General features: G+C 40.0%; 1 protein-coding gene across 7 annotated transcripts in view; it reads right to left on the bottom strand.

Annotated features, from left to right (window-relative positions):
- LOC115371742 (interleukin-1 receptor accessory protein-like 1) overlaps positions 1–15472 on the bottom strand; it is a 325316-nt gene that overhangs the window by 305609 nt on the left and 4235 nt on the right. For 5 of the 7 annotated variants that reach the window (XM_030069302.1, XM_030069256.1, XM_030069271.1 and 2 more), the window contains exon 3: positions 11279–11382. The exons of 1 other annotated variant lie outside the window; for it this stretch is intronic. The gene's annotated coding sequence lies outside the window, so the exon portion shown is untranslated. Of the gene's footprint in view, positions 1–11278; positions 11383–11977; positions 12192–15472 lie in introns of all 7 variants that reach the window. One more of the 7 variants, XM_030069264.1, reaches the window with a different exon arrangement.

The raw sequence follows: 15472 nt of genomic DNA on the forward strand, positions 1-15472 counted from the left end.
TGAGTCTGTCCTGACTGACTGTCATTTACACAGGACAACAGTAAATACAGAGATTTGTTGTGCAGGGCTTCGAATGTCTCCCTCTCTCATGAATGACCAAAACTGAATGAACTCAGCAGCAGTAAGTGCCATGCCCTGTACATACAAACTGGATTTAAGCTTAAATTCAAGCGAGTGCTTCTATGCAACAATCATAAATGTGTAACTAATAACTGATTGTATTTGGATTGTCTCCGACTTTACTATAACTTTTATTTGCTAGAAATATGAGAAGGGAGTACACAGAGAACTGGCACTTCTACCACTTTTACACAAAGCAAGCGAGATTTACACGTTTTTCATACCCAGAACTACACACTAAAAAATAGTGACACTGTTTACATTAGCTGATGTCCCGGACTACATATTTTACCTCTAGGTTAACTGGTGTTTTCTCTGATGGTCTCTCATTACAATGACACTATGAACACAAGTCAAACTCAACCCAAAATATGGTGATTTATTCATCATTTATCATATTACACAGCTTAATTACAGAGGTTAGGACTGCCTTCAAAAAAATGTAGAGCATGTCCTGTATCATCGTGGCTATGCTGGTTGCAAATTAGCAGATGACTCGCTTAAACTGCTGCCAATCAAAGCTGAAACTGAAACTACCTGGAGTGTCGCAGGTTTCAGAGTGCAGCACTTAAATGCTGCTTAACGTGTTTACACTGACCTCTCAAGTCCTAGATGGTAGTGGGATTTTAGCTCAGTGTAGAAGAAACCACTATCATAATAATGACCCATCAAATTATTTGCAAAGATCATGTCCCAACACTGTTTTTTGAGGGTACATTTTGGAAAAAGAAGCAAAATCTTAAGGAGATAATCTGAAAGATATTTATTTTTATTCATTATTGTTTTTCATTTGGTGCTAAGTGGTCTTTGCTGGTCAGAGTTTCACCTGTCAATAAAACAGTGTGGGCAATGCACTCCAGCTCTTTCACTGGAGAAGTTGCTTCCTCTTGGTCATCCCTGTTCCTCATAATGAGACGCTTTACTTGGGAAAGGCCTCAGAACAGTTTGGTCGTGCTGAGATCTGTGTGCCAGCCAGGTGTCATCGCTTTACACTGGTGTTCGGAGACAAGACCCCTCACTGTCACCAGCTGCTGTCCTCTAATCTGTCTTTCCCTCCTTCTCTCACCCTCTCTCCATCCTGCCTCTCCACCCACCTTTTCCCTTCATTTTGTTTGTTTCTCATTCTCTTTTTATTGCTTTTGGCTTCCACTCATTTTTGCTGTTTTCATGGTTTCACCTCTCTCTTCCTCTATCTTTCAAAAACAATAAAAAATTACACACAGGAAAGAGTAAACTGTTGTTGAGGACTATGATCACACTGTAGCTGAAAATGAAATGGTTCTTTTGATGGGTTTTCAATTACAGAAATGTCTGGAGCATTTGGGTTTACAGTGGTTATTTCCTCAGTGTGGTATTAGGCCAAAAGTCTGCGCAAATATCTTCAAAATGTTTGTCTTCCACAAGTTTTAGAGAAATTTACCCATGGAAACTGTTGCTGTGGAAGCGGGCTCAGCTTTTTCAGACGACTGTTTCTGCCATCCCATAATTTTTAAACATTTGTTTTGAACAATGATTAATTACAAGCTATCACCGGCCAGTCTCATGGGACGATGAAGTCATTAAAGGTACACTGTCAATGTTGAAAAATGATGTTGAATAAAATAGTGTGCTCCGTTTCGCAACTGATTATGGTGCTTTAATGAAACTACTCAGAGGGACTACTCAGGATTACTTGGAGAAAAAAAAATGTTTAAGGCACTGCTATTGCACTCTACATTGTGGAATCAAACAGTTAATATTCAAAGCTGCAAACAGCCTAAAAACTAAGTGATTAAAACTCTAAATGCAGCTTTTCATCGAGTTCCACTCAGAGTGAAACTTCATCCCTTCAAACCCCATGAAAAAACACAGTCCAAAAACAAGAGCAGAACAAAATGGGGTCTGGCTTACACTGTCAGGAGCTCGCTGTCAGCACCAAACACAAGCTTACCTGCAGAATCTCCCCATGTCATACAGAATGAGGCCTACTAAATTAGTAGAAAGATCTGTCTTATCACTCAGAGCATCCCTCTGTGGGTGTGCAATAATTACAAGATCGGCACATCACTGTGGAGAGTGATAATCAAGGACATGCACACATGGCATAAGCACTTGGATTAGCTGAAAATCGCTTTAGCACAGTTGTTGTTATAATTCCTGCACTCAGAACAAGCTTCACAACAAGCTCTTTTCCAGCATTTATTTTTCCCACAGGTGTTTTTTTTTCCCACATACTATTTTGAAAAGAAATTCAAACAACTTCACAAGCTCCCTTCTTTTTCTTGGAGAATCCAATAAGCATGTCAGGACATGAACTCAAGCCCACAGTCAATTCAACAAAATTACACCCACAGATCTATGTGATATTTGCACAGGCTATAGCTGCTCCTTGACAGATCGATACAACCGACATCCACTGCTCTCATTCTATCATCCCCTCTTGTGGCTTTGTGCTTTTGGAAATTTGCCTGGTGGTATCAACATCAGTCTGCAGTCATCAAACTGTAAAGCTTACCAATTATTTACTTCCTAGGCTTGTGAAATACCAAGCCTCTAATCAATGATACCAGGTGGTCCAGAACTGATACGCCATGTGGGAAGAGCCTGAATTACAGATGAAATGAGGTGGCCTCTAAAGAGACAAAGATATCACCTTATTTCCACCCTCTTGATTAGTAATTACAAAATAATAGAGGCCTTACCACAAATATCGCTAAAAGCCCATTTTCAATATTTCCAGGTGAACAATGCCCTTGCAGCTGTATCCCTGAATTACATCATCCCAGAGTCCACACTGTTTGCTCTCCTTCACTATATTGTACAGCATGGGTGAGGCCATTGCTTAAACACTGGTTTGGGGAGGTAGGTGAAAATATTTTTCAAAAATTCAAAATGTATTTCCTGCCAGGTTAGATCATTTTCATTTAATTTAATTCAAAAACAGGGATTTTAATGAAATTAGGGTTTCATAATACTACCACTTACTTGCATTTTGTGACTTTCTTCTGGTCAGAAAAATAACACTATGAGTAGAAGTACATATAAAAAACAACAACAAAAAAAAACAATAGCATCCACACCAGCTTAATTTCAGAGTCAACATCTTATAAGTCAGCAACTTTTCAACCTCAGCCTACTTCATTAAGCCCGACAAACAAAGTTAGACTTAATGTGAAATGCTGCAGAAACCAGCAAAGCGAACAATTAATTCATTATGCGGAAGTCTTTTTTTCTACTTCTACTAATCATTTTGTTATTGTGCTAAGCACTTGGCACAATAACAAACATGCATACACTACACACTACCAGACAGATGTTGAACCAAACTTTGTTGCAAGAGGAAGAGGAAAACTGCATGAGGTTGGAGGTTAGCAAAATAAATAAGATATCTTAGGATGTGTAGGCGGTAGTTGTGATGACTGAGAGATAAATTCAATATGCTACGGATTATGGATTAATTATCTGTCGTTACCTACAATAAGAGTAGAGTTGCTGGAGGAATAAAACTGATAAACAATGGCAAGTCTCAGCACTGTTTGTTAACCCTGTCTGAGTGCTGGGCAGTTTTACACATTTCTGTCTAAAACTTATTGTTCACAAATGTTTCTAAAAATTTGGAGCAAATAAGTTTCATGTTCATTTTCACAGCAGGACGCTCTGTTGGGTTGAATGCAATGCTACTATCTGACTGTCTGGTCTGCTGCTCTGTGCACTGCAAAATGACATTTGCACAACAGGAATCTGGGAGGAAGTTTGAGATTAAATTACAAAAAAAAAAAAAAAAAAAAATACTTCACAAAATCTTTCTTGGAGGGAAAAATTTCAATGACAAGTGACGCCAAGCAAGACATGACAAATGTTTATGTTTATATGTCAGTGAGCCTACTGGCAAGCCATGCTTTTCTTGTCATCAAGATTCATGGGATTACTGACAAGATGCTGATTCTTATGATTCAGTCTCGGAGACGGGTTTCCTTCCTGATTAATTTATTGATTTTTGGACTTTTTGCACTATTCATGATGCGTGGTTCACACAGTCACCATTCTAAGCCTTTAGATGGTGAGATATCAAAATACTCACTATTTAAAGCTGCGGTAGGCAACTTCACTCACTGGCAGCTGTAGGCTGTAAAGTCAAACATCAACTGATATAATTCTGACACTGTAGCACGTAGCCTTGATATTGTTAACAAGCTGACTGCTGTTAGCTGCCATGAATATTCACAAATACTCAAGAACTTCCCTCGGTCAGCTCATCTGCGGGAGCTCTTCTTGATCACTTCCTTACATTTTACTGGTTATGAAAATAATTGATCCCCTGAAGAGGAAGAACCCCATCCAGTGGAAATGCACAGGCAGCAGGTGCCCACTCTCCAACATTCAAGCTGAGCAGTAACTTGATCAAGTGGCCGAATGATTGGTTTGAAATTGGACCTCTGAATGTCAGCTGCTCAAGGCTGTAAACTTGGTTGGTCAAACATTACATGTAAAGTTAATGTGCATGCTAGTTTACGCTGGTTGATGTGCCAAGTGTAATTTAATTATATGGAGGAGAAAGGCCTCCTAGCATTTTTTTCCCCCCCCTCAGTCACCTACGCTCACCAATGTCCATGTGATACTGAATTATTGCAGTGCAGGCCACACATCTCAATGTGTGCTCTGTGTGGGCAGCCTCCTACGCTGGGATATGAAATTCGGCTTTGTCAAAATTGAAAATTATAATGCATTTGATATGTCTGGCTTTGCCTTTAGCGCAATCTGCACAATTGATTTGAAGCACTACGAAAGGTGTGTGGGCAGCACAGATTTTCTTCCACTGGTACAATAATTTGATAAGAAAATGTGGAAACACCATTTACATAGTCTCCATGGCTTACATTCATCCAAGTAAATAATAGTTATAAAGGGAAAGTGTTTTGCTTCGACTAATTGTTTGTAATAAGCCATTTTACCATTTTAATTTGATAAAGGCCATTGTTTTTCCATTTGCAATTCTGCAGGACTCGTTTTTAAGTTAATACCCGATAAACTGCAGTGCCGTACGCATACCACTGATAACACATCTTGACAAAATGACACATTTGCCTCTCTTTCAAGCTTTTGTTGTTGAAACAATGCGCTTCTGCAGTAGCACAGCACAGCCTAGACCCAGTAACTTACCTATTGGACAATGAACAACAATTGCTTTCATGTATATTATTTTTCCCTCTGGTGGAATTCTTTTATTATGATTCTCTTTTGGCCTCTCAGCGTTTTCATCTCATGTGATTATGGTGTGGATAAAACAAGCTAATATGGCTGTGGTTATCCTGGCACAGCACTTTTCTTTATTCATGTGCCTCGCGCCACTATGGTTTTCGTCATTGCTTAAAAACCTAGGTGTTTCACTGCAGAGACTGTGGAGCAGAATTTATTTGATTATTTACCTTTTATACCAATAGAGGCAGCATATTAAACTCCCTGACTCTAATGAGGCAAGTGCAACAGGAACATGCACTCCTGAATGGGCCGCTGCTCAGATAAGGAAAAACAGGAGTGTTGGTCCTTCATAAATAACAGCTTAGCCTGTACAGTGGTGGCTGTGAGTCTCATCGCAGAAATAGGTACTGCAGGCAATTCTGCCTTGATGAGAACAATAAGTTAAAATATTATCCTGGCCTGACCGCCCACTACAATGGGCAAAAGACATTGGGACATAAGAGATTCTGTCAGTTTTACAACTAAATGGTTGTTCTTGGTACTTCAAAGCTAGACAGGGCAAGGTTTGTATGTGCCATAACAATAGTACTTTATCTAAATCACAAAGTGGCCTGCAACAGAGAACAGTGTCCCCCCTAAAGGAGACCCTGAGCACTGTTTTTGCCATGTCTGCTCAAATAAAATTCAAGTGTTGGATAAGGACACTTCTCTGCTCACAAGAGGTTACAAACCAAAATTCCAGAGCAAAATGCTGCACAAAGTGTCTGCAGTGAACAAACACTCAATACAGAGAAAGCTGGACTAGAGGGTAGATCTTTTGTCTTTGTCATCCCTTGGGTATATGGCTGGTTAATATATTGATATTATATCGAGATTATGATGTGAGACTAGATACCATCTGTGAATTTGAATATCCTAACACTGTGAAATGGTTAAGTGTTTTCCTTCCATTTTAAAAACAGTATTGTAGTAAAGAGATGCAGTTTGTTTAACATAATGTTCTTTATCTCTAACTGCTTGGTCATCATTTGCACATTACTAATATATATTTATGAAAAATCTCCTATGTGTAAATACCTTATGGAAGCACCAATGGTCATTTCTACACAATCAATAAGGGTATTTCATCAAAGACATCACAATATTTGATTTTGTCCATATAGTTGTGCATTAATTAGGTGTTTTTGGTGTAAAGCATTTCAGACTGGACATGTAAGTATTAGTAAACATGAGTTTGCAGTATGCCGACATCACACTCCAAGATTTCCAGACACTAAAGTTCAAATCTCAGTCACCTTTTACTGACATTTCTACGCTACACCTTTCACTGACATTTAGAGCTGCCAATGTGTGAAGTTGTCTAGTGCAGTTTTCAGTGTCACTGGATCTTTTCTTTCTCATGATGGGAGCTATTCAGAACAAGCAGATTTAAAGCATGTGTACATTGCTCTGTTCTAAGTAGCAAGAGTGATGAAAAGGCGAGGGCCTCGGGAAACACTTTTCTCCAGCAAATGAAGATGACAGGTTGAGACTGGCTGACGCAATCTACTCAGGTTGCGTATTATAAAACAAATGATGTAATATAGGACACTGTCACTCCGAAATGACAGCAAATATGGAAATGTGACAGGGAAATTTTGAAGCCCAAAACCGAGCATTTACGTCCATCAACAATTTTTTTTTGGTCACTCAGGAATGGATCCCAGCTTCGTATCCTAAAGTGCCCTGCATCCCGTGAATTTCATCGTTGTGAAGCAGATGATTATGATGCTTTTATTCTACTCACTGTTCTCTCCCAACCGTTATTAATCCATTTTAGAGAGAGTGAGGACATCATGACAGATGGGATACTTCTTGTGCTCGTTTCCTCCCACTCCTATTGCAGCGACCCATCCATACCGCCCAGGGGGCCATATGTGCTGTACTCCTCCTTGAAGGAGTGCAGGAAAGGGGCATGGAGACATGCCAGCTCACAGTAGCCTGGTTTCCCCCACAGTGCCAAACATGCTAGCCTGGGCTGAGACTATTTGAGCCACTTAACCTACAATTTCTTAATACAGATTATTTTTGTGAGCAATCAGTGTTAGTTTCCATTAAAATGGCACCTGTTCTAAAATGCCTGAGAGCAAAGGAATAAAACAAATTATGGTAGCATCAGCTATTTTTTGCGCAAATACAAAAGGGATACAGAGGATTTTAGAGGAACAAAACATATTAGTATCCGGACTCAAAATGTACAACGTATGATTCCTTTTTCTGTTTTGTCACTAGATGAGATGGCCTCTCGAGTTACTATTCCCAATAAACAAATAGTGCTTTTGATCTTGTGATATAAATCACACTGAATTGACCCGAGCCCTGACAAGCGCCATAGGGCTCTGCTGTGGAAGTGTCTGTTGGCAAGACCCCAAGGCCACTCCGTCATGTCAAAAAGAGCTTTTATGGACCATCTCCAACAACATGTACTGTTTCTATTGACCTCAATAGTAACCTCCACTCTTCACTGGAACAGAAACCCTGGAGTGCTGCTATTGAAAGGGTAAATTCACCCAGGTTGGCAGTCATCTCTAATGTACAATATCTCAGGTTGAAGTGAAAGGAGCAAAGGAGACGGAGTGAACAAGTGAATATGTATCAATCTCCTATGACCCTATCACTGCAGGCAGTCCAGCCTTACATGCTATTTCCTTTGCCTCTTTTCATACTGTAAGACATATGAGAAAGTAAGGAAGTTGACACAGCAGCATAATGTGGCACAAATTCAAACCCACACACACCAGTGTTTCTGTCCATTGACGTACCAGCCCACTCATTCATATAATTCAGACTGAAAAGTGTACACTTTTGAAATCATAGACTTCATAGTGAATTCATTAAATGGACTTGGGCATCATAAAACTCAGTCAGCGCATAAATGATCGGGTCACTTTTCGATTCAAGAAAAGCAAAAATGAAAAAAGTTAAAGCACAAGCAGGGAAATGTTGCACCTATCGCCACTTTGAAGAACAACTTCAAAATATTTGGGCCATTATTAATAACAAACAAACAGAAATGACCCTCACTGGCTTTTCAGAGTCACTTCATTAAGTCAGATATGAACAGAGCAACCCAGTCACCTGGGTCTAGTGTGTTTGATGCTGTTTCAGTTGCAATCTATTTCTCCTTGTAACCCACATATTGCCTCTGGCTATGGCCACTGTTCACTATTCAGAATAAAATGAAATAACACAATACTAACAAAAGAAGAATGCAAGAGGGGGAAATCAATAAATTATGGAGAAATTCCACCCTGAAACAAATTTCCCATATGCTAGTATAACATAAGTCCTGTTGTCAAGGACATTGCTGTTTCAATCTTTGGATATAAGACAAAGGAATGTCTTATTTTCTTCATCATCCACTTGTACCTTGACATTATTGCTGTGACAGCTAGCTCTATCTCAGATCAGCAGTCAAAGAGCAAACTGTCATGTGATTATGACTGACTTGTATGCATGTGCAAAGGTATCTCCATCACAGATTATTGATTTTTTTTATTATTATTATTTAGTAAAATGGTTATCTACCTCAAGTGAGTGTGTAAACAGTGTCATATATTTGCCTTTTTTCAATATAGGAAAATGCACATAAAGAGGGTTGATGTAAATGTAGTTATCACCTCAAACTCACTACAGACATACACTGTGTGGACAAAAGTATTGGAACACCTACAGATTACACAGACAGGGGCTTTTATGACATCCCATCCATCCCATCCATAGGCAGTTATATGGAGTTGGTCCCACCTTTGCACTTATAACAGCCTCCACTGTCCTGGAAAGGCTTTCTACAAGATTTTGGAGTCTGGGAATTTCTGCCCATTCATCCAGAAGCGCATTTGTGAGGTCAGACACTGATGTTGGACAAGAGGGCCTGGCTCGCAATCTCTCCTCTAGTTTATCCAAAAGTTGTTGTTTAGGGTTGAGGTTATGGCTCTGTGCGGGCCAGTCAAGTTCTTTCCCACCACTTTAGAATGAGCCATTCACAAATGTTTGCAAAGGCAGACTGCATGGCTAGTTGCTTGATTTTATACACCCGTGGCAATGGGACTAAATGAAACACCTGAATTCAATGATTAAGAGGTGTGTCCCACTACTTTTGTCCATATAGTGTGGAAAGAATACACTTCAGGATTTCATGTGGAGCAGGTCACCTTTTTTGGTTCATTAAAGTTAGACAGTTCCACAAACACAGTCTCTCATTCTCAGTCTGTGTCAGTGAGGCACCTGCTGGACTGATATTCTGACAAAAGACTAGAGCCTCTTGCTTTTACTGTCAAGATAGCAATTGAACTTTCTAAGATTGTGGGAAGAAGATACATGAATTCTAGAGCTGACCCAAATGCTGTCAAGCTTTGATTGTTGTCATGACAATCAATGTCAAAAACATTATTTGAATACCTTTTTTTCCTAGACACTATACGTTTTATCTTGACGTGAACGGATACACCACAACTCGGCTGTAGCAGATCCACAATTATCTCACAAAAGCTGGATGCAGAGTCTGTTCTACGTAGAGCAGTGTGGCCCTGGACAGCAGATGCACCCCCAGATTCAGAACCGCGGGGCATGTGTCGCTCTCAGAGGCAGGAGACGTTTGCTGCTCCATAATATCAGTCGGCATGCCAGGGCGTGTAACTGACCGGAACGCAAACCAGACTGACAGCTGATATAAGGTACCATTGTCATATTGTCCCTTCTCACCAGAACATAATGCCCATTAAAAAACGGAAGAAAGCACTCCAGGGCAAGAAACACCGCTAAGAGCTCCAGATAATTTATGTGGGACCTCTGGAGATTTCTGCTCCAGAGATCTCTCACTGACCGTCCGTCATATATTTCCCATCAGCCCGACAAACTCACATCTGTAGTGACTACCTTCCGGGATACGACAGTACCAGTGCGCACCCCCTGTACCAGGAAAGCTTGATGTTGCCAGCAGTGCAGCACCACTGCGCATTCCACCGTGACAGTTACCCTCTGTGTGCCATGTCGCACAAGGTCCAGACTGAGGGCACTGGAAATCTCTCATGTACAAGTGGCTGAGTGCTCCATCCAACCCCCGTCATAACAAAGCTTCAAATACCACTAAAAAATTGCTGCTGAGACGTCAAAGCCCAAAAAAAGACATTCAAGGCAGCTCTAGTGAATTCTGTTTAAGGACATATTTTTGTTCTAGGCTTTGAGAATTTAATACTCCAAAGGAAATTCCTTTAGTGCATGACTGATATGTTTTCAAGGTCGTTGCAGGTTTAAAGCAGATAGTCTGTGTGTGTTTGCATGAGCATGCATGGATACGTGACACAAATACAGCTAAATACATATCTACTTTCAGAGTATCTTCATCAGGATAAGAGCAAAACCCATGGTGCTTAACCTTGTGCGATTCTGCAGCAGTGCAGTAATCTCCAGCCACACTTTCATGTTATTTTTTTTTTCTCTACAGTAACATGACAGGTAATACAAATGGCCTCATTTCCAGGTGCACAACAACCCCTGCAAGTTTAGCCATTAATGCAATGGTTTTGACAAACTACCCTCTCAATGGACTTCTGGCAGAGGTGTGGTCTGCACAAAATGGCCATTGAATACTTTTGAGTGTGCTGTCAGAGGAGAGTGATAGAACAATTCTGCAGAATGAATGTATTTGGTCTAATTTTCTTGGAAAATTGCTGAAAATAAAACAAAACAACATCCTGTATATAAAACGCTAATTGTTTTCTTTTATGTGCATCTGTACTGAACAGATTTTTAGGACTAAATAGAAGGCACATTTCCTCTTAAGTGGTCTACAAACATATCCATTGGACATAGTGGTCATATGTGCTGAGATTGACAAAATGTTCCCAGAGGCAGCAGGCATCTGACCCAATGGCAGCCCTTATTCTCGCTAGCAGATGCAGAGTGTGCAATTACTGTTCACACAATTACTACTACTCACAGCGCACAGCGGGGCATCAGGTTCAGCTTCTCTCTGTAGCTTCTCTCAGGAAAACCTCCAGAGCGCTCTTAATGCGAAGAAATCCTCTGCAGGGGCATTTTCAGCTATCATAATGGAAAAATAAATATATATACATCAAAATGACAATCAATAAGACTGTATATGGTGCTTTTAATTTATGGTCGTCTGTGTAGTGGGCTGTCCACGTTGCACGGTTATTGTTACTTTTGTAATGGTTCCAATGAAAAAAAATTAAACAAGTTCACTTACAATTCAAACAATTTATTTTTACCTGGCCTCTAATGCATAATTAGGATTTATTTCAGTTACAACATACAACAAAGATGCCACAGTAAATACTTTGGATATATATATATATATATATATATATATAAATTCTGTTCTCATTGGGTTCTGAGGGATTTAGGGCTATTTTAGGATTTTGTGGCCACGTTCCCAGGTGGAAAATACTCTGGAGGAATGAGGGGTTTCTCCTATTATTAATCAAACTGACAATGCATCCAAAGAAGCCACTGGCGCAGAATGTACTTTTTCGTCCCTCAACGACACTCCACTGACCAATTTTCCATCACTTGCTGTGACTCACCCCATTTTGAAGAAGCAGCACACTGACTTTATTACCGCGGCACAGGCAGACAGGGACTCATAAAGCTGACGGGTGTGATAACTCGTCCCTACCTTGTCATGGCTCAGAGAGGGGGATGGAACAAAGGTGTGATGGAGAAGGGCAGGAAACCATCAGCCTGCGATGTGCTCAGTGGGTTTTCCCAGCGACACCCTGTCGCTCCAGATTTAAAGAGTGAGAGGACGGCCCAGACAGTGACGGGTGATGGAGTGGTAGGGATGTATAGAGGACCAATGTACCCTGGTGTTTACGTCTCGCCATGCTCATCTGCAGAGAGGGGCAGTTTGTTCGCTGAGGCTTTTTTTTTTTTTTTTTTTTTTACCCAGAGTGAGAGGGCAATTTGGTGCATGCTCTTTTCCAGCCAAGCCCATCATTTTTTTATTTTGACATTTCTTAATATCAAAATGCATGATTATAATATGGTTATTTGACTATCTTCACCTGCACAATTAGACAGTAATACATTCTCCATCTCCTCTCACCAGCTGGCTTGGCCTCTCACCAACTGTTTCGTTATGTTATTCCTCCTGACCTGCCCAATGTTTGCGGATCAAAAATCTGTCTCAAACTCACAGTTCTCCTCCCACAGTCAACTACACAAAAAATTATGAAAAAAATGAAACAAAAGCAACTTTAAAAGAATCATTTATGTTCTGTCTCACCAGCTACATTAAAGTAATAATGTGATCATCTCCTAGAAATGCCTTAGTCCTAATATTTAAGGCCACAGAAAATGTCACTATATAGCACATTAACATGGGTATTAATGACTTACATTGCCTTGCTGGTGCTGTTTGGTTGTTTTAGGGTATAATAATCTATTTTATGTATGTTTTTTCATTGTTTTTTTCTTCTTTTAAGAAAACGCTTTTATTACATGTTCAGCTCTTTTTGCTTTTTACATTTCCTCCTTCATAACGTATCTTCATTATACTGTTTTTACCTTGTCTTATATACTTGTTTCTTGTTTTGTAAAATGCATTGTAACTCTGTTTTTTTGTTTGTTTGTTTGTTTGTTTGTTTTTCTTTTAACCCTATAAAGCCAGTCATATCATATATGATACACATTTTCAATTCTGTTTTTCATTTTCAGTTTAATCAATACGTGACCAAAATACTGTTGTATACCTTTGAACACTTCCCCTGTTCACCCTGGACCATACCATTGGCACCTCAAGTACATATCATATATCATACACCAGAAAGGTTGTGTAATAACATATTTTTTGAATTTTTCTTTTTATATATATATTTTGTTATAGGACAAAATAAAGGGTTCAGTTTCAAAAAATTGGACTTTTCTGCCAATTCTTTCATAGTTCAGGCTTTATAGGGTTAAATGCTATATGAAAAAAGGTTCTACCATTTCTTCTGTTGGCAAACTGGCCCAATGTGACACATGTGGAGAGAAGCTGCAGCTACAGTGGTGCTTAATGAGAGAGAAAGCTCTCCCTCTTCTATGCTGGACTTCTCCTTGTATATTTGTTTAATGTTGCTGCAAATCACTGAGTCTACACAAAAACGCATTTATTTTTAAGAGCTGACATTGAAACCTGACAACTAGTACTCCTATATTGGATCACTTTTTTCCCCCCAATTAAACGCCATTGTAGCAGTGCTGAGAATATCACCCAGTACCGTCAGTGGGTAAATTTTTGGCTACTTAGCTGTGAAATAAAAAAATATGACCTCAAGCAATAAAACTGCACTAGAAACAAAATGTAAATCTTCAACCCAAGGTTTTAAATAGGGTTGATGTGTTTTATGTTGGAATTTTCCTTTAAGTCAGGAAGGTTTTCAGCCCAATGTCACCATATTTGGTACAAAATCAACATCTGTGAATATCGGATTATCAGTGGCAACTTCAAGTGCCATGTCACATTGCATACTGTCGCTCCTTGACAGGTCACACTATTGATTTTATCTAGGCAATCACTTCTTGTTTAGATAAACATTAATAATCTTGATATGTGACTGGGGAAGGAGTTTAAAGTTACAGGTCAGAGTGTTTTGAAATGCTAAACAGTTTAGGAGGGCACCGCTAGTGGGAGGCTATCATCTTGTACTCACGACTCTTTGTAAGTTTGGCTCGGAGGCACAGTCGACCTCTGCACTGACACAAACTTATTGCTGGTGTAAATCAAACTCCAGCCACACACCACTTCTGCCCTCTCTCTATAAATATTTAAACAAGTATAAATACATACCATGGCGCCTTACATCCTCTAGAATATTCTTGCCTCAAGGTATGTTTAAATTATGCTTCTGTCAAGAGCAAACGCTTTGGACAACGACACATTTTCACTAGCTATATCCAGCACAAACTTTAGTGAAATGTTAGACAGCATATACCCAAAAGACATACGGTCTGCGCATTTGATAGTGTCTCTCTCGATGGGGTTACTGGGGACAGAGAGAAGTGACTGGGTGTGTCCACACTAATGCATCTCTGCTCACAGACAGATGACACACCTCCAGACCTATCCGTTCATTTGCCTGCAGAATCAAGATTCACGGCTCTATTTTCCACTGCCCTGTTTGCCAGAGGTGCTCTGTTTTCCTCAGTGTTAAATGAATTAAATGGGCGAGACGCCAAAAGCACTGCTCACTCCACATACTAGATATAGCAGCACGCCTGCTTCTCGAGTATGTGCAGGCAGAAATTTTGAGGTGTATGCTGGAATATTGCTATCGCATAAGGCTGACTCAAAGTGATGGATTTTGGTTTTCCTAGCTGCACACCATGACCTCTATTTTCAAAGGTCAAGCTATACTGGTATCATGATATTAACGGCAAAAATCGTATTAATATTGGTTTTAAATTAGGATATCTCAAAGCATTACCTTTAAAGGGCATTACGGATTCTACACTCAAGTGCACAAAAAAGTTGCTAAAGAATGTCACTGTGACAAGCTCAGCAGCTCTTGTAAATGAATAGGCAATAAGCCTTGTGCCTGAGACACAGCGAGTACCAGGCAACCCAGCCTCGGCTCTGCATGACTGGCTCTGTCACTGGCAGCATACGGAGGCCTGGCGCTGGCCAGGTGGCTCTTACATCTGGCCCATTAGCTCTCAACCACTGCAATGACTCTCCACGCCACTGACAGCCTGTTGAAATAATATCATCAGGACCTGTAAGTGCTGAAGGCCGCCTTACCCACTTCCTGCTCAGAATACTGAGTCACAGCCACACTGTTCGTTTGCCCTGTCAACTCTGAGACTGGGCTCAGTCCTGAATATCTTCCAAAGCTGCTAAGATTTTTCACTCTTGACAATGTGGATCTGATGAAATTAGATAGGTCAGATCAATATTCAGTGTTCTCTCGCCAGAGGAAGTATGGCTACAGAATTAAATTTGGGGGTTTCGTGTTTCTTTGTATCGCAATTTAGCTGATGAAATATCATTATGTTCGGCTGTACCTTTTAAAGGATAACACCAGTGTAATTTCATGCTTTTTCTATCACCATTAATGCCAATGAGGAGTCTAAACCCACTGATGTGATTTTTGTCTTACCTCCAAAAGTCACAGTCTCCCTTTGTTTTCAA

This window comes from Myripristis murdjan, chromosome 2, assembly GCF_902150065.1.
Source record: "Myripristis murdjan chromosome 2, fMyrMur1.1, whole genome shotgun sequence".
Classification (NCBI taxonomy): Eukaryota; Metazoa; Chordata; class Actinopteri; order Holocentriformes; family Holocentridae; genus Myripristis; species Myripristis murdjan.